We start from the raw sequence: 27,249 nt of genomic DNA on the forward strand, positions 1-27,249 counted from the left end.
CAGATGTGAAGTAATATCTACTTGGAGGTTTTATTTTTTAATTTTTAATTGAAATATAGTTGGCCTGTATCAGTTTCAGGTATACAACATAATTTCTCTTTATTTTTGTGTCAATTGTAGGTTTTTGGTTGCTATAAAGTTTATGTATAACATACTATGTATGTAGTAGCTATATTAAGTCAATGGTTGCTTGTTTGAACATAATCTGAAATTATTATCTCCAGGTTTTATGTTTATGATGTCATCTTTTATATTTTGATTTTGTGTATCTCTTAATTATTGTAGATATAATTAATTTTACTACTTTTGTCTTTTAACCATTGTACTTATAAGTTGTTGATCTGCTTACCTTTACTGTATATTTCCTTTTACAAGTAAACTTATTTCCTTTTGTAGTTTTCTTGCCTCTAGTTATGTTTTCTTTCTTCTTAAAGAAGTTCCTTTAACATTTCTTTTAAGGCCAGATTGAAGAGGTGGTGAACTCCTTTAAATTTTGTTCTTCTGGGAAACACTTTCTCCAATTTTAAATATTGACCTTAACAGGTATTCTTGGTTGTAGATTTTTTTTTTCTTTTCTTTGAACACTTTGTATATATATTGTGCCACTCCTTCTAGGCTTGCAGTTTCTGTAGAAAAATTAGTCGTTAGCCTTAAGGATTTCTCTTTACCTAACTGCTTTTCTCTTGCTGCTTTTAAGTCTCTATCTTTAATATTTGCCGTGTTAATCATTATGTATCTTGGTATGGATTTTCTTGGTTTCATTTGTTTGTGGAGTTCTCTGTGCTTCCTGGACCTGGATGTTTGTTTCTTATGCCAGGATAGGGAAGTTTGTAGCCATTTTATCTTTTCTTTAAGAGTTTATTTTATTTATTCATGAGAGACAGAGAGGCAGAAACAGAGGCAGAGGGAGAAGCAGGCTCCCTGCACGGAGCTTGATGCGAGACTCAATCCCAGGATCCCAGGATCATGACCTGAGCCAGAGGCAAATGTTCAACCACTGATCCACCCAGGTGCCCTGCTATTATTTCTTTAAGTTTTCTGCCTTTTTCTCTCTCCTCCTCCTCCTAGGGTCCCTATAATAGGAATGCTATCATGCTTGGTGTTGTCATGGAGGTCCCTTAACTAATCCTCATTTAAAAATTTGTTGTTGCTGTTATTATTATTGTTCCCCTTGGCTGCCTTTCACTACCCTGCGTTCCAATTACTGATACATTCTTCTGCATCTTCTAATCTTCTGTTGATTCCCTCTAGTTTATTTTTCATTTAAGTTACTGTATTCTTCAACTCTGACTGGTTCTTGTTCTCAAATCCAGTGAGTATCTTTATGACCATGACTTTGAATTCTTTATCATGTAGATTCTTATCTCCATTTCATTTAGCATTTTTTTCTAAGGTTTCATCTTTTTCTTTTGTTGGGACATATTCCTCTGTCTCCTCATTTGGTCTATCAGTGTTTACTTGTATGTATTCGGTCTGTCAGTTGTCTCCTAATCTTGAAAGTAGTAGCCTTATGTAGAAGGCATCCTTTGGGGCCCAGTAACAAAATTCCTCGTGGTCACCAGAATTAAATGTTCCTAGGTTGTCCCCTGTGTGGGCTGCATGTGCTCTTCTATCGTTGCTGGGCTACAACTACTTATTCTACACTGGTGGGTGGTGCTGGCCCTTAGTCCAGCTATCTGCAGTGACCAGCCACAACTACTGTGGGTGCAGTAGTGGTCAGGGTTTTCATTCCAAGGAGTTAGCTTAGAGGCACAGCTTTAGACACTGTGTGTGTGTGTATGCGGTGATGGGAAGGGCTAGCTTTCCCTCCCCTTGGGGCAAGAATAACTTTGAGGGGAACATCTGTCCCAGCCAGGGCCCACTGGGTGTGGCAGTGCAATGGTTGGTCTGTGGGGATATCTGTCTATACTGGGGCTGCCTGCCAGGTGTGGAAGTGTGGAAGGCACATCAAAGGATCTCCTGCCAGTGTGGGCTGGTTGAGTAATCTCCAGGGGAGCATGGGTACAGGGTGAGTGATGCTAGTAAGGCAGAAGGAAGGTACCAGTACTGGTTTCTGCAAGCATCTGGCCAACCAGGCTAAAGGAGGGTGGGAATACTGCCAGTACTTCAGTTCCTGGGAAAAGCTCCTGCAGATCCCTGATCCTCTGGCACAAGTCCTAAAATTAGTCAATAAATCTTCATGGATAGCCTTGGCACTTCTCAAACTGCTGTTTCTGTGCTCGTCTTGAACTGATTGATATAACATGCTGACCGTTAAAGACCAGAGACAGTTGTCTAAAAACCCTCTAGCTCTCCAAGAGTTATCTGGGAGAAAAATCAGAGTCCTACTGATTTTCAGAGTCAGACCTTATAAGGATTCATCTTCCTAGTACAAGTCCTGAAGGCGGGGGTGCCTGTTGTGGGGCTTAATCCCCTCACCACTCCATACCTATGATCTTTCTCTCCCTCAACTGCATGTTACCACATGGGGGTTTGGTTCCAACCATATCTCTACCCCTTGTACCCTTTTCAGTGTAGCCATCTCTTTAAGTCTTTAGCTATGAAAGATCTGCTCTGAAATCTTCAGGTCATTTTCAGAGTGACTTAATATGCAGTTGATGCCCTTGTGTGTCAGTAGTTAGGGGGTAAGCTCAGGATCCCCCTCCTCGGCCGTGTTCCCTCACTCTTCATTGTGATATTAATTGGCATATCCCAGATGATTAGTGACGTAGAGCATTTTTTCATTTGCTCCTTGGCCACTTTTATATTTTCTTCGGAAAAAAAATGTCTATTTAGTGTTTCTCTCCAATTTATTGTTTAGTATTTATTGTATATATTCTGCATCTATTAACTCCTCATCTGATATAGGGTTTGCAAAAATGTTCTCCCATTCTGTACATTGTCTGCCATTTGTTAATTCTTCCTTCTGCCATACAGAAACTCTTAAGTTGGTCTATGGCCATACCACCCTGAATGTGCCCTATCTTGTGAGAAGGTTTCCAGTTGATATAATTCCATTTGTTAATTTTTGCTTCTGTTTTTGGTGTTTTTAGCATCATGTCCAAAAAAAAAAAAAAATCATTACCAAGACCAACATCAGCAAACTTCTTCCCTATATTTCCTTCTAGAAATTTTATGGCATCAGGTTTTGTGTTTAAGTCTTCGATCCTTTTCAGATTAATTTTTGTGAGTGGTGTGAGGTAGAGGTGCAGTTTCACTGTTCTGCATGTGTTTCTCATTTCCCCAGAAGCATTTGTTGAAGAGTCCATCCTTTCTTAAATACATGTTCTACTTTGATTATTGGTTGACCCTATATGACAGGATTCAATTCTGATCTCTTTAATCTGTTTCATTCATTGATGTGTCTCTTTCTGTGTCAGTGCCACATATTCACTGCTGTGGCTTTGCAGTATATTTTGAAATACGGAAGTGTCATGCCTTTCTTTTTTTTCCCTCAGGAATGCTTAGGCTATAAAGGGTCCGTTGTAGGTTCACACAAGCTTTAGGAGTCTTTCTTTTGTTTATGTAAAGAATGCTTTTGTATTTTGATAGAGAGTGTATTGAATCTGAAGATTACTTTTGGTATTTTGGCCATTTTAACAGTTAATTCCAAACCATGAATACAGGATGTCTTTTATTTGTTTGTGTCTTTAGCTATGTTCAACAATGTCTTGTAGTTTATATTGCACATATCTTTAACTTCCTTGCCTAACTTAATCCTAAGTGTTTTGTTATTTTTAATGCTATTAAGAATGGAACAGTTGCCTTGTTATTTAGTTTTTCGATTGAAATAAAATTGACATGCAATATCCTATTAGTTTCAGGTGTACCTCCTAGTTATTTGATATTTTTCTATATCACAAAATGGTGATCACGGTAAGTCTGGTTACTATCTGTCACTATACAATGTTATGTCAATATTATTTTCTGTCTTACCTATGCTGTACCTTACCTCCTTATGATTGACTTCTTTTATAACTGAAAGTTTTTACCTCTTAATCCTCTTTATCTGTTTTTTTTTTCAATCTCCCGCCACTTCTCCCACTGGTAACCAAGAGTTTCCTGTATCTGTGATTCTCTTTCTGTTTTGTTCCTTTTGCTGGTTTTGTATTTTAGGTACCACATATAAGTGAAATTTTATGGCATGTGTTTTTCTCTGATTGACTTATGTATTTGTGTAATACTTTCTAGGTCCATCCATGTGGTTAAAAATGGCAATATTTTATTCTTTTTCATGGCTGAGTCATATGTGTGTGTATCGCATTTTTATGCATTCACTGATTGATGGACGCAGGTTGCTTAGATATCTTGGCTATTGTAAATAATACTGCTGTGAACATAGAGGTACGTATATCTTTTTGAATTCATATTTTTGTTTTCTTCAGATAAATACCCAGAAATAGGTTAGATGGATGATATTTCTATTTCTATTTCTATTTCTATTTTTTGAGGGACCTTATTACCACTTTCCATAGTACTGGCTGCACCAACAGTGCATAAGAGTCTCCTTTTCTCCAAACCCTTCCCAACACTTGTTATTTCTTTTTTAAATACTAGCCATTCTGACAGGTTTGAGGTCATATCTCATTGTAGTTTTGATTTGCATCGTCCTGACAATTAGTGATCTTGAGCATCTTTTCATGTGTCTGTTGACCATTATGTGTCCTCTTTTGAAAAATGTATTTTCAAATTCTCTGTTCAGTTTTTAATCAAATTTTTTGGGGTTTTTGGTGTTGATTTGTATGAGTTCTTCATTTATTTGGATATTAATCCCTTATCAGATATGTTATTTGCAGATATCTCCTCCCATTCAGTAGATTGTCTTTTAATTTTGTTGATTGTTTCCTTTGCTGTGCAAAAGCATTTTACTTTGATGTAGTCACAGTTGTTTATTTTTGTTTTGATTGCATTGGATGAGAATACAGTTCCAAAAGGCTATTTCTAAAACAGATGTCCAAGAGATTACTGCCTATATTTTTTAAGGAGTTTTATGGTTTCAGGTCTTACATTCATGTCTTTGGTTTATTTTCATATATCATGTAGGAGAGTGGTCCACTTACATTCTTTTACATTAGCTGTTCAGTTTGTCTAGCACCATTTATTGAAGGGATTGTCTTTTCTCCACTATACATGCTTGTTTCCTTTGTTGTAGATCAACTCATCATATAAGTAAGGTTTTTATTTCTAGGCTCCCTATTCTGTTTCATTAATACATATCTTTTTTTGTGACAGTACCATACTGTTTTGGTAACTATGGTTTTGTATTCTACTCTGATAACAATCATAGATCATCTCTGTAAGCTGAGTGGTTGACCAGACATCCAGGACCCAGCCAGAAGTTCAGTGCAGCATCCAAGCTTCTCACTAACTCCAATAGAGTAAGCAGGTTGTCCTCACAGAGGGGCTTTCACATTGCAGATGATGAATTGGCTCATATTGTCCATGAACTCCATGCACACCTGTGTGCACTGTCCCGTCAGGCCCAGCACCTTGGTGACCCTGCCCAGCTTAATGGGCTTGGGCTGCACTTGGCTCACTTAGTAGTATACTTCTGAGATTGTAATGCTTCCCATTTTCTTATTTCTCAAGGCTGCTTTGGTTAGTTAGGATCCTTTATGATCTTATACAAATTTTAGAATTATTTGTTCTAGTTCTGTGAAAAATAGTATTGGTATTTTGATAGGGATTATGTTAAATCTGTGGATTGCTTCAGGTGGAATGAGAAGTTTAACAATATTCTTCTAATCCATAGGTATGGTATACATTTACATAGATTTGTTTTTTCTTTGAATACTTTCATCAATATCTTATATTTTTTTCATCAATTATCTTATATTGCTTTTTATGCAATGGTGAATGAGATTTTTTTCATTTATTTTTCTCATATTTTATTATTAGTATATAGAAATGCAACAGAATTTTGACCATTAATTTTGTATCCTGCAACTTTCCTGAATTTCTTTATTAGTTCTAATAGTTATTTGGTAGAAGTCTTTATAGTTTTCATTATTTATATCATGTCATCTACAAGTAGTGATATTTTTACTTCTTCCTTGCCATTTTGTTTGCTTGCTTATTAATTTTTTGTATGTATATATGTATGTATGTTTGAGTGCCATGTCTATTACTTTCAGTACTATGCTTAATAAAAATGATAAATGTAGGTTTCCTTGTCTTATTTCTGAATCAACATTGAGCATGATTTTCTTATACTTTGTTAAGGAGTTTAGCATCTATGTCTGTCATGGATATTGGCCTATAATTTTCTTTCCTTGTAGTGTTTTTGTCTGGTTTTGGTTTCAGGGTAATGTTGGCTTCATAGAGTGAATTTGGAAATATTTCTGTTCAATTTTTTTGAATCGTTTGAAAATGATAAGCATTCACTCTTTTATAACTGGTAGAATTCACTTCTGAAGCTGTCTGGTTTTGGACTTCTGTTTGATAGAAATTTTTTGATTACTGATTCAATTTAATTAATAGTTATCCATCTGTTCAGATTTTCTATTTCTTCATGGTGCAGTCTTGGGAAGTTGTGTTTCTAGGAATTTATCCATTTATTTTAGGTTGTCCAATTTTTTGGCATATAATTGTTTGTAATAGTATCTTATAATCCCTGGTATTACTGTGGTTTAGTCTTAATGTTCTTTTATTTCTTACTTTATATAGGTGAATCTTGTTTCTTGATTATGTGGCTAAAGGTTTATTAATTTGTTTATATTTTCAAAGAACCAGCTCTTAGTGTTTTTTTTAACCTCTATTTCCTTTATTTCTGCTCTAATCATTATTATTTCCTTCCTTCTACTAAATTTGGACTTTGTTCTTCCTTTTCTAGTGGCTTTAGGTATAAAGTATTTGAGATTTTTCTTTTTTCTTGAGGTAGGCATGTATTGCTATAAACTTACCTCTTAGAAGTGTTTTTGCAATGTCCCATTGGTTTTTTTTTTTTTTTTTAAAGATTTTATTTATTTATTTATTCATGAAAGACTGAGAGACAGAGAGAGCCAGAAACAAAGGCAGAGGGAGAAGCAGGCTCCATGCACCGGGAGCCCGATGTGGGATTCGATCCTGGGTCTCCAGGATCGCGCCCTGGGCCGAAGGCAGGCGCCAAACCGCTGCGCCACCCAGGGATCCCGTGTCCCATTGGTTTTTAAATGTGCTTATATTCACTTGTAATTTTCTTTCATTTTTTTGTTGAGCTGTTGACTATTTAGAAGAATGTTGTTCGGTCCCCATATATTGGTGGCTTTTTCCTGTTGTTGTTGTTTTTTTTTTCCTTGTAATTTCTAATTTCATTCCTGTTTGGTTGGGAAATATGCTTAATGTGATTTCAATCTTAAATTTATTGAGATTTTTCTTATGGCCTAACCTAACAGGGGATCTATCCTAGAGAATGTTCTATGTGCACTAGAAAATAATTTATATTCTGTTTGGGATAGTATGTTCTGTACGCATCTGTTAATTCCTTGTAGTCATGTGCGTCCTCCAAAGCCACTGTTTTCTTCTTGATTTTCTGCTTGGATAATCTCTCCATTGGTGTAAGCAGGGTGCTAGAGTCCTCTACTATTATTGTATTACTGTCAACTTATTTTACATCTGTTAATATTTGTTTTATACATTTTAGGGCTCCAGTGTTGGATGCATAGATAGTTACAATTGTTATATTCTCTTGTTGCATAGATACCTTTATTATTATGTAATGTCCTTCTCTGTCTCTTGTTACAGTCTTTATTTTAAAGTCCTTTTTTTTTTTCCTGAAAAAAGTATTGCTAATTTTAGGTTTAGTTTTGTTTCCATTTCCATGAGATGTATTTTGTCATCCTGGTACATGGTCTTGAGTATTGGGCAGACCAGCCAAGGGGAGAGCCAAGCTGTTCTGGGTCCCATTTGTGCAGCCTGCAAAGGAATATGGTCCAGTGACAAGGCAAACATTTGTATCATAATGTCTTGGATTGATTCGTAACATCACTAGAAGGTTTGAAGATGCATTTGTGGAATCAACCATGGTGTTTGATTATCGTATTTTTTTGGCATATTACCTAGGAAGGATTCAATGACATTTTTATTTTCAATACAAAGGGAGATTTTTCCTTCCACTAGCCTTTCCTGAGTAGAGAATAGATCTTGAGCTTCAATGGATGTTTCCTACTGTCAAATTACCATAGGAGGAAGTAGAGTGATTTTGTCCTCTTTGTGGTGGATGGATACCACTCCCTTTTTTACACCCATTGTCCAGGATGGGTCCACCAGGTACTTACACTGGCAGGAACAAAAACTCCTTCAGGTTCTTTTGCATTACCTAGATGTTGACATAACCAGCAGTCTGATAGATTAGTTAAAGTGGCCAGGGTTTGGAAGACTGGTGTGAGTAGGTGTTTAGGTTGTGCTAGAATTGTTGGAAAAGCAGTAAGAGTGAGTTAAAATGAGACACAGTTTGAAAGGGAGCCCATAATGGAGGAACAGGGGAAGAATAGGGTAAGACAAGCAATCTCCCACCAATCTTCATGTAAATGGAGAAGAAAGGGTTTTATTTAAAATTCTGGGTCAGAGAATTTACCAAGTTAGGGAGAGGGGAAGTTTTAAGAGAAGATAAATGGAGACAAAATTCTCGATTCAAGATCTTTGACAAAGTTGTCTACTCCATAATTTCATTCACTCTAGAAGCCTGAGTAAGCTCTGAAAATCCTCAATTTAAGGTCACTCATAGAGATGGCCTTCTGTTTGTCATAGGGGTGATGATTTGGATCTAGCTTAGTGTGTCTCGTGTTAATGCAGGAAGATTGATTTTTTATTTTGATGATGATTGTAGATGGTTAATGATACTTCCTAACGCCTCTCCCACTGTGACAATGAACGATTTCTTGTAAAAACTTTGATGCATGCTTCATTCATGTGCTTAGAACTCAGGCAGCTCTAAGCCCCATAGGCAATGGGGACAACTCTCTCCAGGCCCAAGGCTGATCCCGGATGGGCTCTTGCCATGTCAGATGCGCTAGTCCCAAACCCACCACAGAGTAGCTTGTGCTGAGCCCTGGGAAGGAAAGTGCAAAGTTGTTACCACGAATGGGTGAGACCCTTCTGGTATTTGCATGTGGCATTTGTGCCTTATGTAGCCAAGTGATGGGCTTAGCTGCATGTGCACTCCTGGCCTTGGAGTACTATTCTTGCCTTTCCATTCCTACTGCCAGGAGTAATGAGCTCTGGGCAGGCAAAACTTGAGGGGACATGAGGCAAGCATAGTTGGCCAAGTCCCCTCTCTGCTGCAAGGGCTTGAGACCTGAGCCACACTCTAGGTTTTTGTTTGTTTTTTTGTTTTTTTGTTTTACTTTCCTTCTTAGTTGAAGTTCTCACTATGTTCACTCTTTTCTCAAGTTTGGTGAGCATTTTATGACCATTAGTTTAAACTCATTATCAGGTATCTTGCTTATCTCTAAATTCTGAATTTTTTTTTGACAATTCATAGATCTCCATTCTTTGGGTCAATTATTAGAACTTAATTAGCTTCCTTTGGTGGCATCATTTTTTCATGATCATTATTCTTTATATTGGCCTCTATACATGAATAGGTGATGTTGTCTTCCAGACTTTGCAGGTTCACTTTAGCACAGACAGTTCCCCAGTCAGCTCATTCTGTGTTTCTGGACATGTGTACTGGTAACATCCTTGGGTCATTAGGATTTCCTTTGTAGTGAGGCAACTGTTTGATTTCTGAGGTGAGGAGTGAGAGGATATGCCACTGGCTGAGAATAGCTGGATAGGACTATTTGCTTCATTCCCTGTCCATGTGAGGCTGTGATAGGCTTCTTTGTGTGTGTTTATACTTTTTGCATCCTTTTTCTTAAAGATGGCAGTGAGAAGTATATAGACGTCATGTCCCCACAAAACTTGAATCTATCCCTGTTGAGTCTATCTATAGGATGATTTAACAGAAGTACAATTTGCTGGACCAAAGGTAGATGTATTTATGATTTTAAGGATATTATCAAATTGTCTTCCACTAAAGTTGGAAAATACACATTCCCAGTAGTAAAATATGAAAATATCTGTTTTCTACATTTTCACTGACATATTATCAAGTGTTATCATTTTTCCATCTTCACCAACATGATAAGAAAATATAGGAACTCCTATTTCTCTTTGCATTTTTGTATTGTGATGGAAATTGATCCATTTCCATAAGTTTAAGAGCTCCTGAATTTTCCTTTCTAGTGCATTGTCTCTTCAAATATCTTGATTATTCTCTCCTGTTGATTTATAGAAGCTTTAGCTATATTAAAGTCAATATGACTCTGCTGATATGTTTTCTATTCCCCAGCTTCTTTTCTCCATTTTCGTGTTTTATTTATTTATTTATTTTCTGCAGATTTTTTTTTAAATGACTATCTTTTTATAGTTGATTTTGTGGAACAATTAGAAAGATGTTTCCCATCTCTGAAAAAAAAATCATACGTATCTGTATATATGCTATTGGTTCTGTTCCTCAGGAGAGCCCTAACACACATGGTACGTAAAGATTGTTTTCAATCATTCATCTTCCCTTCATGAAAGAGAATAAAATATCCCCACCCTTTGCCAATTTACCTGCATAGTTACGTATATAAGTAGGCGTAAGCTTGACATGTGTAGTACAATAAAACATTTATATGGTCTGTGTCCACAGCTTTCTGGAGAAAACTTAAAAACTCCTGGAAGCAATAGGAATATCTGTTTTATGTTAGTGAGACCCCTAGATAACTTCTAGATGGGGGTTCTAGACCAACTATGTGATTAGACAACTGGGACTCTAAGAGAATTAAATCTTCAGGGAGGATTTTGAGTTCAACATGTGGTCAATAATTTCACCAATCATGCCTACCTAATGACACCCTAATAAATACTATGCATACTGAGGAATGGGTGAGCTTCCTGGTTGCTAAAGATATTAATGTGCTGGAGTTGGGGGGTGGGGGAGGAGGACAGGATGGTCTTTGTGCCATTCCAGACCTCATTCTTATTCATCTGGATTGTCCTGAGTTATAGTCTTTATAAAAGAGCTGTAATTATTACTAAACACTTTTTTAATGTCTGTGGACCAGTTTAGCAGATTATCAAATATAAGGACATTTTTGGAGCCACCCAAATTTGTAGCCAGTTGATTGGAAGAACAGGTGACCTCAGGCCCCCCCTCAAGTCTGAAGTAGGGGTAGAATTGTGTTGTACTGAGCCCATAAATCTCTGGAGCCGAGGTTAACTCTGAGGACGTAGTGTCAGAAGCGGATGGCAGGCCACTCCACTGGAATTGAAATCCTACCATGAAACTTACTTTGATGAGTGAAACAAAAACACAAGAAGTGGCCGAGCAGAGGCTGTGAGAGCTTGCACATTTCTAGCTTTTAGTTCTACGTCTCTGCCCAGCTGAGAACCCTGCCTTTAGCCTAGGTCCTAAAGCAAAAAAACACAGAGCAGAGCTGAGCTGGCATATACCTTTGGACATATACTGTGGGAAGGGGAAACAAAGTTAAAATACACCATTATAGTAAAATGCTGTAAGCCATTGCTGAGATTTGGGAGTCATTTGTTGCAACAAGATAGCCTAACAAAAACCAACTTATCCCTCTGAATTGCTTCCTTTACCTCTCTATCCGCAAAGCCGTCAAATGGCATTATCATCCACTTAGTTACCCTTTACCCGTTATCATCCAGTCAACCAGAATCTAGGAGTCAAACTCTTGAACCTTCTATTTCCTTTACTCTACACACTGAACCTATTTTTTAGCAAATTCTATCATTTCTGTCTCCAAAGTGTACCACAGATACACTCTCAAAATCTTTACTGAAATGGTTCTCTCTTGCCTACATTGCCCAGATTTCATCCCCAGCTTCTTTTCTTGTCCCCTTCCAATTCATTCTCTGAAGAGCTGCAAGAGTTCATCCTAAAAGATCAATTCGATGGTATAATTTTTTTCTGCTTAAAATCCTCACCGGTTTTCCATTAGCGTCAGCATGAAATCCAACTCTTACCTTGATCTACCAGTCATGCTTCATCTGTGCCTTGTTTCTAACCCCATCACATGCCAGTTACTTCCTTATTTGTCTTATTCCAGATACAGTAGTCTTCTTTTTGTTCTTCAGACCCATTCACCTTTTTCCTACCTCGGGATCTCTGAATGCGTTATTTCTTCAACCTAGAAAGCTTTTCTTCTCAGTCTTTGAATGCCTAGTTCTTTTTCTTTATTTCTGAGTTTAAATGTCCTCTCCTTACAAGGCTTTGCTGACCACCCTTATCTAAAGTAATTCCTCTCTTTGCAGTTTGTCTCCACTCTTCTCCCTGTTATTATTTAAGTTTATGTTTTAACTTGCTTTCCCTGTAAAACATGTTTACTTTATGAGGGCAGAACGGTGGCTGTCTTGTTCCCTGTGCTTTTCTCCAGGGCCTCGCACACAATAGATGCTTAGGACACATTTGTTAAGTAAATGAATCATTTGATGGAGAGCAGTTGGGATATAGGGTGGGTCACACAAAGGATTCGCCTGGCTGTTGAACAGGCCTGTAACTAATCCTAATCTCCAGGATCTCCTTTGTTGGTTGCTTGTCTTGGCTGCTTTTAGGTAAAGGGAAACACTCAGTGTTCCATACTGTAAGGTTTTCCTTTGCCTAGGACACTGCTTGCTTTCCACACAGATAACCCCCATCCACCCTGCCCTAACCACTAATGCTACCAAATTCCAAAACCTTCCCTCTGCTTCTCATTAACAGGTTGGCCAGATGGCTGACAAGCTATTTCCCTGTGGTAAATAGATTGTGTGTGTGTGTGTGTGTGTGTGTGTGTGTGTGTGTGTGTGTGTTGAAAAGAAAAGGCACGGAAGATTGTTCAATTTTTAGGCAGGTTTGGACAGGTGTGTTGCTCTGCTATTCACTCTTCTCCTGTAGGACTTCCCATTTAGTCATCCGGGCCCTTTATCTCTGCATTCCTCTCCAGTCTTTTCCTAGATACCTCACATCCCAATCTCTTCCACTAACATCACTCTTCCCAAACTCAGGGGTGTGGTAGGTAAAAACAAAAACAAAATAAAACCAAAGCCTCTCTCTTCCAGTCTCTTCTCTCACATTTTCTCTCAGGCTCATGGCAAGAGGGGCATTTAGTTAGGAATATGTTGGTGATTAGGACTGAGCTGAAATGCATCAGTGGAGTTTGCTACCTGGCAAAGAATGACACTAACTTGCAGCCGGACAGTTAAATCTGTATTTAGACAAGACAAATTGTTTCACATCTCCACTGTTTGGGTATCTGCAAATTAAAATTTTCTGTCCTTATGCTTGAAATTTTTCTCCATTAAAGATATATGGCTTATTAGATTTTGAATCATTAAAAAGTATTTTGCTACACCTCAAGTCTCTGTGATTAACAAATGGGGAAAACTTTGAGGTTTTGTGGGGAAAGGATAGAAAATAGATTTCGTTCTCTAATGTGAATGATTTAATATTAAGATTTGAACTATAGGAAATACCTTCCAATATTTATATATAATCCAAGTGGGATTTTTTCTTCATTATAAATTCTCTAATGTTTAATATGCAAACATTAGAGAAAGATCTGACATTCTATGTGTTTATAAGGTGTTTTGCCTGTGTGGTGGGCATTTTATTTTTGGGACTATTCTTTAGAGGTTGTCAATTTTAATATTTGTTGAAATTTAATACAATTTGTTTCATTTTTTACTTTATGGATTATGTCATCAGGTTTAATAACTACTTCCCCATTTATAAAGATGATCTATTTATTCTTAAAGTGTTATACTTTTTAGCTATCAATCCACCTGGCTTTCATTTCTTTATGTACTGTGAGAGGTAGTGAAATTTTTTTTCAATATGGATAATTTTCTGTGATGTCCCTACCAACTTGTAGAGCCATATTATGTACTAAATTTCTATACATACGTGGGTTCTCTGTTCTGCTCTGTTGATGTGTGTTTCTAACCTTGTGTCAATACCATATCATCTTTCTTACTGTTGTTGCTTATGAATCTTATTTGGCAGAACAAGCCTCTTCCCTTGTTTTTCAATGACAGGAGAGTTTTAAATATCTGGGGGAGCTTAAAGATACAGACTGTGACTACATACACATGCATATAAACAATGGAATTGACTTTATAAATTATTTGGGGGAAATTGATATCCATCGAGCATTGTCTTCCAATTTATGCACATGGTATCCTTTATTTATCGAGTCTGTTTCATATTGTTATTTATTTAGATTTTATTCCAATAAAGCTTCACAATTTTCTCAAATATTTTAGGCAAAATTTCTAAGATTTGTTTTTAAAGTATCTCATACTTTTTGGTGTGCTATTTTATATAATATCTTTTTTGTCATTTGTGTATAGGAATACATTTTTTAAATCATTGGTTTTGTATCCAAATCTTTTCTGAGTTCTTTTATTCACTCTAATAATTTATTTGAAAATATGCCTGACTTTTCTATTTTGATAATTCTATATCTTGCATGTTAGGACAGCTTTAATATTTTGAACAGTTTGAGGATTGGTATATCTTAAATTTTTGGTCGAATTCACAAGTGAGGTCATGTGGTCCTTGACTTCTAGTTCTCTGGAATTTTAAAGGGGAGGGGCATAGGGAGAAGGAGAGAGAGGATCTTAAGCAGACTCTATGCCCAGTGCAGATCCCAACATGGGGCTTAAGCTCACAACCCTGAGATCATGACCTAGACAAAATTAGAGTCAGATGTTTAACCAACTGAGCCTCCCAGGCGCCCCTCTTTGGAGGTTTTTAAGAGTGACTGAATTGCCTAGCTAGTAGTTGATATGTTCAGATGTTCTATTTCTTCCTGGTTCAGTCTTGGTATGTTATATGTTTCTAGGAATTGTCCATTTTTAGCCTATATTTTCAAACTTAAGAAAATATAAGAATAATTTCTTATAGTAGTCTCTTGAGATCCTTTGTATTTTGTGTTATCAGTTGTAATGTATCCTCTTCCATGTCTGATTTGTTTCTAATTCTCTTTTACCTTGGTGAATCTGGTTCAAGGTTTGTCAACTTTATCTTTTGAAGAAATCAGTTCTAAGCAAAATAAGCCTGTCATAGAAGGACAAACACCATATGATTTCACTTCTATGTGGAATTTAAGAAAACAGAAGAACATTTGGGAAGGGGGAAAAATAGAGAGGGAAGCAAACCATAAGAGACTCTTATCAATAGAGAAGAAACTGAGGGTTGATGGAAGGAGGTGAGTGGGGGATGGGCTAAATGGGTGATGGGTATTAAGGGCACTTGATGTGATGAGCATGGAGTGTTACATGTAAGTGACGAATCACTAAATTCTGCACTAGAAACCAATTTTACCATATATGTTAACTAACTAGAATTTAAACAAAAACTTGAGAAGAAAAAAATGGAATGTCACTAAAGAAAGGAAAGAAAAAGCGATCTCCTTTTATTATTTTCATTGATCTTTGATACTGTCTTTTTAGTCCCTCTTTGGATTATTTTTACTCTGAAGTTTCTTTCTTTCCTCTACTGACTTTAGGCTTTATATATTTTTCTTTTTCTAGTTACTTGAGTTATAAAGTTAGGTTGTTTTCCTGTGATACTCTTTGTTTCTTAATGTAGGCATTTATCACGATGAACTTCCCTCCTAGAACTACAATTGGTATATTCCATTAGTTTTAATATGATTTATTTTTCTTTTAATTCAAGGTATATTTTAATTTCTCTTTTGTTTCTTCATTGACCCATTGCCATTCATATGATGTGCAATCTCTACATTTTTGTGAATTTTCCAGTTTGCCTTCTATAATTAATGTCTAGTTTAAGATCACTGTGGTCATGAAAGATGCTTGATATGATTTCCATCGTCTTAAATTTATTAAGATTTGTATTATGGCCTGACATACAATCTGTCCTAGAAAATGTTCCATGCGCACTTGAGAAGAAGGTGTGCTGTTGATTTTGTCTGGGATGTTCTGTATATAGGTGGCAAGTCATCTGGTCTAGTGTTTCATTTAAGGCCAATGTTTTCTTGTTGATTTTTTAGTCTGGATGATCTATCCATTAGTGTACATGGGTTATTAACATCCCCAACTAGCATCATATAGCTCTCTGTTATTCCTTTAGATCTATTAATATTTGTATATTTGTTGTCCTGTTATGTGCATATATATTTATAAATATTATGTCGTCTTTTATATTGTACCTTTTATCAGTATGTAACGATGTGATTTGTCTCCTATTACAGTCTTTGGTTTAATAAAGTTTATTATATACACATAGAGCTACCTCAGCATTCTTTCAGTTTCTATTTGCATGGAGCATCTTTTAATATAGGGGCTCATAAGACATTATGTAACATATCATGACACATAGAATTAAAATACAATGTTGGCAAGTACAATGATAAACATACATAGTTTACCAATAAAGACATTTAATCCAGCACCTGTTGGCTGTGGTCAGGAGAGGAGCCCTGGAAGACCTAATAATATCTGATTAGAGTCTGAGGTCTGGGTTGGTCAGGCTGTGGGGTTTGAGGCTTCTATTTCATGAATGGGTTGCAGGACCCTGCCATCCCTCACTTTCACTTTGGTCACTGCCCAGGGCCCAGGCCTTGCATTCCAGTGGGATGACCCAACCATGATTCTGTTTCCTCTTATGTTCCTGGCACAAGATCTCTCTGGTTCATGTGGCCCTAGAGCAGAAGCCGAGACTCCAGAGTGTCTAGCATGCATGGAATATCTTTTGTCATCCCCTCACTTCAGTCTTTGTGTTTTAAGTCTTAAGTGAGTCTCTTGAGGCAGCACACAGATGAATCTTGATTTTGTTGTTGTTTTTGTTGTTTTGCCATTCACCAACTCTATATCTTTTAATTGGAGAATTTACTCCATTTACATTTAAAGTAATTATTGGGGGCAGCCCAGGTGGTTCAGTGGTTTAGCGCCGCTTTCAGCCCAGGGTGTGATCCTGGAGACCCAGGATCAAGTCCTGTGTCGGGCTCCCTGCATGAAGCCTGTTTCTCCCTCTACCTGTGTCTCTGCCTCTCTCTCTCTCTGTGTGTCTCATGAATAAATGAATAAAATCTTAAAAAAATAATTATTGGTACATACATACTGCTATTTTAACTGTTTTCTATTTTATAATTCCTCATTTTTTCTCTTACTCTCATCCCTTGTGGATTGAATGCTTTCTTTAGTAGTATGCATAATTTCCTAATTACTATTTGTATATTTACTATAGGTTTTTGAGAATTACATATAACAACTTGTATTTATAAAAGTTAAAGTTGATAACAGCATAAGGTTGAATGTATTGAAAAGCTCTACATTTGTACTCCCCACACACTGTTTTTGACATTATATTTCATATTGTGTGTATCCATTGATATATTATTGTACTTTTATGTGTTTTCCTACTTTTAACCTTTTTACTAGCTTTGTAAGTGATAAAGCCACTACCTATTTATATATTTACTTTCCAGTGAAGCTTATATATATTCATATATTTTCTTGTCACTAATTTTCACTCTTTGTTTGCAGCTTAAAGAAATTCCTTTAACATTTCCTAAAAAGCCAGACTACTGCTGTTGAACTCTTGTAACTTTGCCTTGTCCAGAAAACTTTGTCTCTTTCAATTTTTTGAATATATATTCTTAGTTGGATTTTTTCCTTTTAGCACTTCAAATATCTTGTTTTGCTCTCTTTCAGCCTCCAGTGTTTCTGCTGAAAAATCTGGTTATAGTCTTATGTGAGTATCCTGTATGTAGCAAGTTATTTCTCTCTTGCTGCTTTTCTTATTCTCTTCTTGGGTTTAACTTTTGATATTTTAACTATAATGTGTCTTTGCATGAGTTTCCTTGGGTTCCTCTTATTTGAACTCTCTGGGCTTCCTGGATCTGGATGTGTATTTTTTTTCTCAGGTTAGGCAATTTATAGCCATAATTTCTTCCAAATAAGATTTTTTGTCCCCTTTTTTCACGTCTCTGGCACAACTGTAATGTGATTTTTAGTACACTTGATGTCTCATAGCTTCACTTTTTTTTTTTCATTCTTTTCCTTTATGTTGCTCTGACTACACTGCTTTATCTTGAGTGGATTCATCTTCTGCTTCATCTAATCTATCATTGAACTCCTCTAATGGATTTTTTCAGTGCAGCTATTATATTCTTTTGTGATGTCTATTTGTTACATTCTTATGTGTTTTATCTCTTTGTTGAATTTCTCATTCTGTTCATCTATTCTTTTCCTGAGTTCATTGAGCATCTTTATGATCATTACTTTGAACTCTTTATCAGGTAAATGCCTTATATTTGTTTCCTTAAGTTTTTTTTTTCTGAGGTTTTATTTTTCTTTAGTTTGGAAGAGATCCCTTTGTTTCTTTATTATACTTGACTCTGTATTGGTTTCTGTGAATTAGATGAAACGTCTACCTCTCTCAGTCTTTATCTCCTCATGTAGGAGATAAATCTTGTTGTTCAACCCTGCCCTATTCCTTGGTTGTCTCTCAAACATTTTCATTTCAGATTTGCTTTTTTAAAAAAACATCTTGTTTTATTCAAATATAATAGAATGTTATTAGTTTCAGATGTACCGTATAACAATTCAACAATTCTGTAGATTTCTCAGTGCTAATCAAGATAAGTGTACTCAATCCCCTTTATTTTACCCGTCTTCTTCCATCTACCCTTTAGCAACTGCATTTGTTCTCAGTATTTAAGAATGTTTGGTTTGACTCTTTTTCCTTTATCCATTTGTTTTATTTCTTAAATTTTACATATGAGTAAAATCATATGGTGTTTATTTCCTCTGACTGACCTATTTCACTTAGCATGATACCTATAAGTCCATCTATGTTATTGTAAATGGCAATATTTTATTTTTTTTATGGATAAGCTATATACCACTTCTTTTTTTTTCATTCATCTATCAATGCAGAGTTGCGCTGTTGTAAATAATGCTGCAGAAACATAGAAGTGCATATATCATTACATTTTTATGTTCTTTGGGTAAGTGGCCAGTAGTAGAATTACTGGATTATATGGTAATTCTGTTTTTAATTTTTTTTAGGAACTTTGATACTGCTTTCCATAGTGTCTGCACAAATTTACATTCCCACCAACAGTGCATGAGCTATATGCAAAAGAATGAAACCAGACCACTTTCTTACACCATACACAAAAATAAATTCAAAGTGGATTAAAGATCTAAATATGATACCAGAAACCATAAAATTCCTAGAAGAAAACATAGGCAGTAATTTCTTTGACATTGGCTGTAGAAACATTTTTCTAGATATATCTCCTCAGGCAAGGGAAATAAAAGCAAATTTAAACTATTAGGACTACACCAAAGTAAAACTCTTGCATAGTGAAGGAAATCATCAACAAAACAAAAGACAACCTGCTGAATGGGAGAAGATATTTGCAATTGATATATCCAATAAGGGGTTAATATCTAAAACCTATAAAGAACTTATACAAACAATATCAAAACCCCAAATAATCCAATTAAAAAATAGAGAACCTGAATAGACATTTTTCCAAAGAAGACAAAAAGATGGCCAAGAGACACATGAAAAGATGCTCAACATCACTCATCATCAGGGGAATACAAAATTAAAACCACAATGAGTTATCACTTTACACTTGTCAGAATGACTAAAATGAAAAACACAAGACATAAGTCTCTCAGGCAGTTTTGATTGTTGAAGCAACCTATTTATTTTTAATAGCTCCCACTTGTTGAAGTGGTACCAAGATCTCTGTATCCCAAAGGGGAGGATCTCAGTCAGCACCTAAATTCAGGATGACTGAAAACCAGACTCTCAGGCAGCAGTTTTAAATTATGCAAATATATACAGTCTTGTTTGGACCATAAGTATTAGCCTCGCTGGCTTACGCCTGAGGGTGAAGCTCCAGGATAAGCAAATAGGCCTCTTTCCCAAAAAGACTGGATATGTACTCAGTCTGCTGTCTGTGCAGGGCCCTGGGTGGTGCAGAGCCTGCCAAGAACTGTCTCTCCAGTTGTCACAGTCCTGTGGGAGCCAGGAGCAAGCCCCTCTGGCCACCAGAGCCAGGTGATCAAGGGGCACCCCAGCTGCAGAAAGTGGGACATCAGACGTGTTAAAGAGCCCCCCTCTAATAGATACAGATGTACTAAAAGCACAGCAGAGGAAAAGTGAGAGGATAGTGACCATCCTCTGAGATCTCATGAAAGGATTTTTGTTAGCCCTTAGATATGTGTTTAAATAGAAGACTTCCCCTCGAGTGTCAGCTTGATGGTAAATTATTAGACCTCTTTCACAGAAAGATTGAGCTCTTGAGTCTGATGCCTTTTCTGTCTCCCAAGTGTGGTAGCTGGGCAAGTACTTTTTCTCTGTTGGTTATACTGTGGGATCTGAGGATGTAATATTCCTGGCCATCAGGAGACACATGTCTCCTGGTAGGCAGCTGGAAAAATTGTGGTGCCACACAAAGATATAAGCTCTTTTCTGGGAGACAGAAAGCTGGGGTGAGGCAGAAGGAGAGTGCAGATTGCACCTACCAGCTTCTGTTCCCTTAGAGCAACTCCATGGGCTCATGGCTGCCAAGCCAGGTGTCTATCCCTCAGTCCAACACTCTTGGCCTCTTCCTCAAAAAGACTGGGTGTGTTTTTCAGTGTATCTGTGCAGCGCACCGGGGGTGGTAGCTTGCCAAGCGCCATCTCTTCAATTGTTAAAGTCTCATGGGATCCAGGAACATGAGCTCCCATTGGCCTCCAGAGCCAGGCAATCCAGGGGTGTCCCCCAGGTGGCAACCACAAAATCTGGGGCATCGGACACAACTGTCGGTTCCTCTCTAGGACATATTTGCTCTCTGGAGGGCTGCACGGGGAGAGTGAGCCGGTGGCACCTGATGCCTCCATGAGGTAGATGGGGAGCTTAAAGGTGACAGCTGCTGTAGGGGGGATTGACTTATTTCACTCCGCACAATACCATCCAGTTCCATCCACATCGAAGCAAATGGTGGGTATTCGTCATTTCTGATGGTTGAGTAACATATTCCGTTGCATATGTACCACGTCTTTATCCATCATCTGTCGAAGGACATCTCAGCTCCTTCCACAGTTTGGCTATTGTGGACATTGCAGCTATGAAGACTGGGGTGCAGGTGCCCCTTTGAATCACTATGTTTGCATCCTTTGGGTAAATCCGCAGCAGTGCAATTGCTGGGTCACAGGGTAGCTCTATTTTTAACTTCTTGAGGAACCTCCACACTGTTTTCCAGAGACCACACCAGCATCTTGAACTGGGAATGGTTTCCTTGGATATTGGATGATGCTATTCAGGTCTTTATCTGAAAGTGATGCTTCAACGTCACCAACATGAGAAAGAAGATGCAGATTTGGGTGTTTCTTCCAACATCAGATGAAGCTTTTTTTTTTTTTTTTTTTTTTTTAGACTTGAAACATGTAGACCATCAAATACCTATTAGCTGCTTTGGAGCTTTCTAACATTTTTATTGGCACCACATTATAGGAGAAGTTTCACCTTTACCAGCAAAGTGCATTTCTGTTGCATTTTTAAGAATTTTTTTCTCCAATACTTGGCTTCATGTTGGCTCACCATTTTAGTGCTGAGCAGGTCCCTAAGATTCTTTTGCCATATCTGAAAGAATGCTGCCCACGTGGGGGGAGTAGCCTGGTCTCTGATATTTTGAACTTCCTGTATCTCATAGCTGGGCTAGATTACTAATTTAACACAAAAGATAGAAATAAGTAACAACCACATGGAACAGATGCCTTGGGGCAGGGGTATGTGGCATGCACACTGTCTCCAGACATGTCAACCTCAAAACTTGAACATGTTCACCAACCAGGAGACGCATGTTAATTTTTTTTTAGCATTCTGGAAAAATGTTTTATTGAATTATACACACAAAACAGTGCACATATTGTGAATATACAGCTTAATATGTTTCCACAAACTAACCAAGTCCATGTAATCAATACTTGGATAAGAAAACAGAATTACCAGCACGCTACCCCTTTCATTCACTGCCCACCCCATCCCCACCAGTTGCAACTCTCCTAACTTCTAAGTATGAATTACCTTGTTATAAATTATTTTTTCAATGTATTTAAGAAACAAGTTTACACATTTCTCTCACCCCCTGCCTCTGGCAAGCACCATTCTGTCCTGTGTATCTACACACTTGGCTTTGTTGTTGTTAACATTTCACATAGAGATGAGGTACTTGTCATTTCTCTCTGATTTATTTCACTTAGCATAATGCCCTTGAGATCCATCCAGGTTGCTGCAGTGGCATAATCTTATTTTCCATTGCTTAATATTTCATTATTTTGCATGCTCTCCATTCATACGTTGATGGACACTTAGGTCATTTCCCTATCTGGGCTATTGTAAAAAATGCTGCGGTAATCACGGCAGTGCATGTGTACATTACCACCAACACGCACCAAGGGTTCACTTTTCTCTACATTTGCCACTTGCTATCTCTTGCCTTCTTAATAATGCCCATTCTAACACAAGAGGTGATATTTCAGTTTGCATTTCTCTGATGATGATGTTGAGCATCTTTTCATGTATCTATTGGCCGCCTCTTAGGTCATCTTTGAAAAAACGTTTATTCAAATATTCCTCCCATTTGTGAAGTAGAATTGTTTGGTTTTTCTGCTATTTAATTATATTTATATATTTGGATATTAGTCCTTATCAGACATATGATTGGCAAATATGTCCTCTCACCAATAGGTTGCCTTTTTCCTTTGTTGATGATTTCCTTTGCTGTGCAGAAGGTTTTTAGTTTGATATAGTCCTACTTACTTTTGCTTTTGTTCCATTGATTTTGTATCAGATCCTAAAAATCAGTGCCAAAGCTAATGTCCAGAAGTATACCCCTTATGTTTCCCCACAGAGTTTTATACTTTTAAATCCTTAAAAAAAAGATTTTGTTATTTATTAGAGACACAGAAAGGCAGAGACATAAGCAGAGAGAGAAGCAGGCTTCCTGCAAGGAGCCCAATGTGGGACTTGATCCCAGGACCCTGGGATCACGATGTGAGCTAAAGGCAGACGTTCAACCATTGAGCCACCCAGGTGCCCCTGTACTTTAAAATCTTTAGACCATGTTGATTTTATACCTTGCAATTTTACTGAATTCATTTATTAGTTTTAAGAGTTTTTTGATGGAGTCTTTGGCCTTCTCTCTATATAATATTACATCTTCTGCAAATAGTAACAGTTTTATTTCTTCCTTTCTGATTTGGATGCTTTTAATTTCTTTTTCTTGCCTAATTGCTCTAGCTATGATTTCCAATACTGTGTTGACTAAAAATTGCAAGAGTGGGCAGCATCTTGTTCCTTAAAGAAAAAACTTGCAGTTTTTCACTATTGAGTATGCCGCTCACTGTGCCACATGTCATAGTTAGCCTTTATTAATTATTCCAAAGTATGTTTCCTCTATACCCATTTATTGAGAGTTTTTATCATAAATGAATGTTGGATTTTCGTCAAATGCTTTTTTTTTGCTTCTACTGAGATGATTATACAATTTTTATTCTTTATTTTGTTAATGTATTTCACAGTGACTGATTTGTAGATGGTGAACCTTTCTTCCAGTCCCAAAACAAAACATCACTTGTATGATCCTTATATAATATTGTATCATTGATTTTAAAAAATATTTTTTTAAAGATTTTATTTATTTATTCATGAGAGACACAGAGAGAGAGAGAGGCAGAGACATAGGCAGAGGGAGAAGGAGGCTCCATGCACCGGGAGCCCGACGTGGGACTTGATCCCGGGTCTCCAGGATCGCGCCCTGGGCCAAAGGCAGTCGCCAAACCGCTGCGCCACCCAGGGATCCCCTAAAAAATATTTTATTGAGAATTTTGCATCTATTTTTCTCTGGTATATTAGCCTATAATTTTCTTGGATTCTTATCATGTTTTGGCATCAGAATAATGGCCTCAAAATGAGTATGTGATGACTCCCTTTTCTATTTTTGGAAGAGTTTGAAAAGAATGGGTGCCAGTTCTTTGAATGTTTGATAAAAATTTACCCATGAAGTGGTTTAGTCCTGGACTTTTGTTTTGAGGGAAGGTTTTGCCCTATTAAATCAGTCTTGTTATTAGTAAAAGGTCAGTTCTGAGTTTCCATTTTATCATGACTCAATCTTGGTAGGTATTGTGTTTCAGGAATTTATCCCTTCTGTTGCTGAATTTGTTGGTATATGACTTTTAATAGTAGTCTCTCATAATCCTTTTTATTTCCGTGGTATTAGTTGTAACATTTATTTCTGATTTTATTTGTTTTGTCCTTTTTTCTTGGTGAATTTCACTAAAGAACTAGCTTTTAGTTTATTGGTATTTTTCTACAGTTTTAAAATGATTTTATTTGTTTGAGAGAGAGCGAGCGAGCAGGGAAGGGAGCAGAGGAAGAGGGAGAGAAGCAGACTCCCCTCTGAGCATGCAGCCTGACCTGGGGCTTGATCCCAGGACCCTGAGATCATGACTCAAGCCAAAGTCAGATGCTTAACTGAATGAGCCACCCAGGTGCCCCTCTATAGATTTTTTTTTTAATTTAAATTTTAGTGAGTATGTGGGCATTATTGGCTTCTGGACCAAATTCAGTGATTCATCACTTATGTACAACACCCAGTGCTCATCACAACAAGTGCCTTATTTAGTACTCATCCGCCATCTAGCCCAGCCCCCCTTTCCTTCTCCACCCTCAGTTTGTTCTCTGTTGTTAAGAGTCTCTGATTGTTTGTGTCTTTTTCTCCTTTTTATCTTTTCACTTTACCCACAGGTTCATATGTTTTCTTTTTTTTTTCATCTGTTTTCTTTCATAAATTCCACCTATGACTGAGATCATATTTGTCTTTCACTAACTTATCTCACTTAGCATAATACACTCTAGCTCCATCCATGTCATTGCAAATGGCAAGATTTCATATTTTGATGGATGAGTAATATTCCATTGTGTACACACACACACACACACAGACTTCTTTATCCATTCATCAACTGATGAACATTTGGGCTCTCTCCATAATTTGGCTATTGTTGATAATGCTGCCATAAACATCAGGGTACATGTGCCCCTTTGAATCTGTATTTGAAAGATCTAAATATGAGACAGGAGACAGGAAATCATCAGACTTCTAGAGGAGAACATAGGCACCAACCTCTTTGACCTTGACCACAACGAATTCTTGCTAGACATGTCTCCAAAGGCAAGGGAAACCAGAGAAAAAAGGAACTATTGGGACTTCATTAAGATAAAAAGCTTCTACACAGCAAAGGATACAATCAACAAAACTTAAAAGACCACCTACAGAATGGGAGAAGATATTTGCAAATGACCTATCTGATAAAGAATTAGTATCCAGAATTCATAAAAAACTTACCAAACTCAACACCCCAAAAATAAATAATACAGTTAAGAAATGGGCAGAAGACATGAAAAACACTTTTCCAAAGAAGACATCCAGATGGCCAACAGACACATGAAAAGATGCTCCCCATCACTCATCATCAGGGAAATACAAATCAAAACCACAATAAGACACCACCTCACACCTGTCAGAATGACTAAAATGAACAACACAAGAAGCAACAGGTGTTGGCGAGGATGTGGAGGAAGGGGAACCCTCTTGCATGCTGGTGGGAATGCAAGCTGGTGCAGCCACTCTGGAGAACAGTATGAGGTTCCTCAAAAAGTTAAAAATAAAACTACCCTACAATCCAGCAACTGCACTGCTAGACATTTTCTATAGCTTTTTCAAGCATGTTCTATTTCATTTATTTCTGCTCTGTGTTACTTCCTCCCTAATACTGGCTTTGGGCTTTGTTCTTTTTCTAGTTCCTCGAGGTGTGAAGCTAGGTTGTTATTTGAGACTTCTCTTGTTTCTTCAGGTTGGCATTTATTGTCATGAACTTGACGCCACTGCTTCTTCTGTTTCCCAGAAATTCTGGCATATTTAGGCTTTCATGTTGTTTGTCTCAGGTATTATATTTCCCTTCTGATTTCTTTGACCTACAACCTGCTTGGATCAGTAGCATGTTTAATTAATCTCCATGTATTCTGAAATTTCTAGTTTTCATCCTGTAACTGAATTCTAAGTTTCAAACCATTATGGTTGGAAAAGATACTTGGTATGGTTTCAGCATCCTTAAGTTTATTAAGATTTGTTTTGTAACCTAGCATATGATCTTTCTTGGTGAATGTTCTATGTGCGCTTGAGAAGAATGTGAAATCTGTTGCCTTTGGATAGAATGTTCTGTATATATCTGTTACTCTATCTGGTCTAATATGTCATTTAAGACTAATGTTTGTTAATCTTCTGTCTGGGTGACCTATCCATTGATAGAAGTGGGATATTACATTTCCCTCCTATTGTACTGCTGTCTATTTCTCCCATTGGGTCTCTTAATATTTGATTTATATATTTAGGTGCTGTATGTGGGCTGCATAAATATCTAAAAATGTCATAATCTAGAGCTGGATTGATTTTATCATTATGTAATTCTCTTTGTATATTTATACAGTCTTTGTTTCAAGGACTGTTTTATCAGATAAAAATAAAGCTATTCCAGTTTTTTTATGGTTTCCATTTGCTCAAAGTAACTTTTTCCATCCTATCATTTGTAGTCTGTTTCCTTATGTCCTAGTGAGTCTCTTAACAGGCAGCATATAGATGAGTCTTGTTTTTTATTTAGTCAGCCACTTATGTCTTTGGATGGATAATCTAGTCCAATTGTATTTAAAGTACTTATTGATAGGTGTGTGCTCTTCTCCTTTTTTATTAATTGCATTCTGGCTGTTTGGATGTTTCTCTCTGTTCCTTTTGTCTTTTGCCCTCTGTGATTTGGTGACTTTGTTTAATAATATGCTTACATTCGTTTCTCTTTTGTGTATTTTACCATAGGTTTTTATGTAGTTACTATAAGGCTTACAACATATCTATAGCAGTCTATGTCAAGTTGATAACAACTTAAGTTTGGTCCCGTTCTACCATTCAGGATTTTTACTATTTCTCCATTTTGTTTTTTTTTCTTTTAATATCAAGTTTTACATCTTTTGATCTTTGTATTCCTAAACTAATTATTGTAATTTTAGTTTTTATTGCTTATGTATTATAACATTTATGCTAGCTTTAAAAGTGAAATAATTTACTTTTATTATATATTTAACTTTCAGACCAGATTTATTTTTTCTTACGTGTTCTTAACTAATTATTGCTTTTCTTTTCAACTTAAAGAAGTCTCCTTAACATTTTTGAA

The 27,249-nt window shown here is 36.8% G+C and overlaps 1 long non-coding RNA gene across 3 annotated transcripts in view; it reads left to right on the top strand.

Moving 5' to 3' along the window:
• LOC112659167 (uncharacterized) overlaps window positions 1-27,249 on the top strand; it is a 48,454-nt gene that overhangs the window by 3,880 nt on the left and 17,325 nt on the right. For 2 of the 3 annotated variants that reach the window (XR_004805842.2, XR_003136240.3), the window contains exon 2: window positions 17,671-17,710. The exons of the other annotated variant lie outside the window; for it this stretch is intronic. This is a non-coding gene — a long non-coding RNA (uncharacterized LOC112659167). The remainder of the gene's footprint in view (window positions 1-17,670; window positions 17,711-27,249) is intronic. 3 annotated transcript variants of the gene reach the window in all.

This window comes from Canis lupus, chromosome 16 (genome assembly GCF_003254725.2).
Source record: "Canis lupus dingo isolate Sandy chromosome 16, ASM325472v2, whole genome shotgun sequence".
Taxonomy (NCBI): domain Eukaryota; kingdom Metazoa; phylum Chordata; class Mammalia; order Carnivora; family Canidae; genus Canis; species Canis lupus.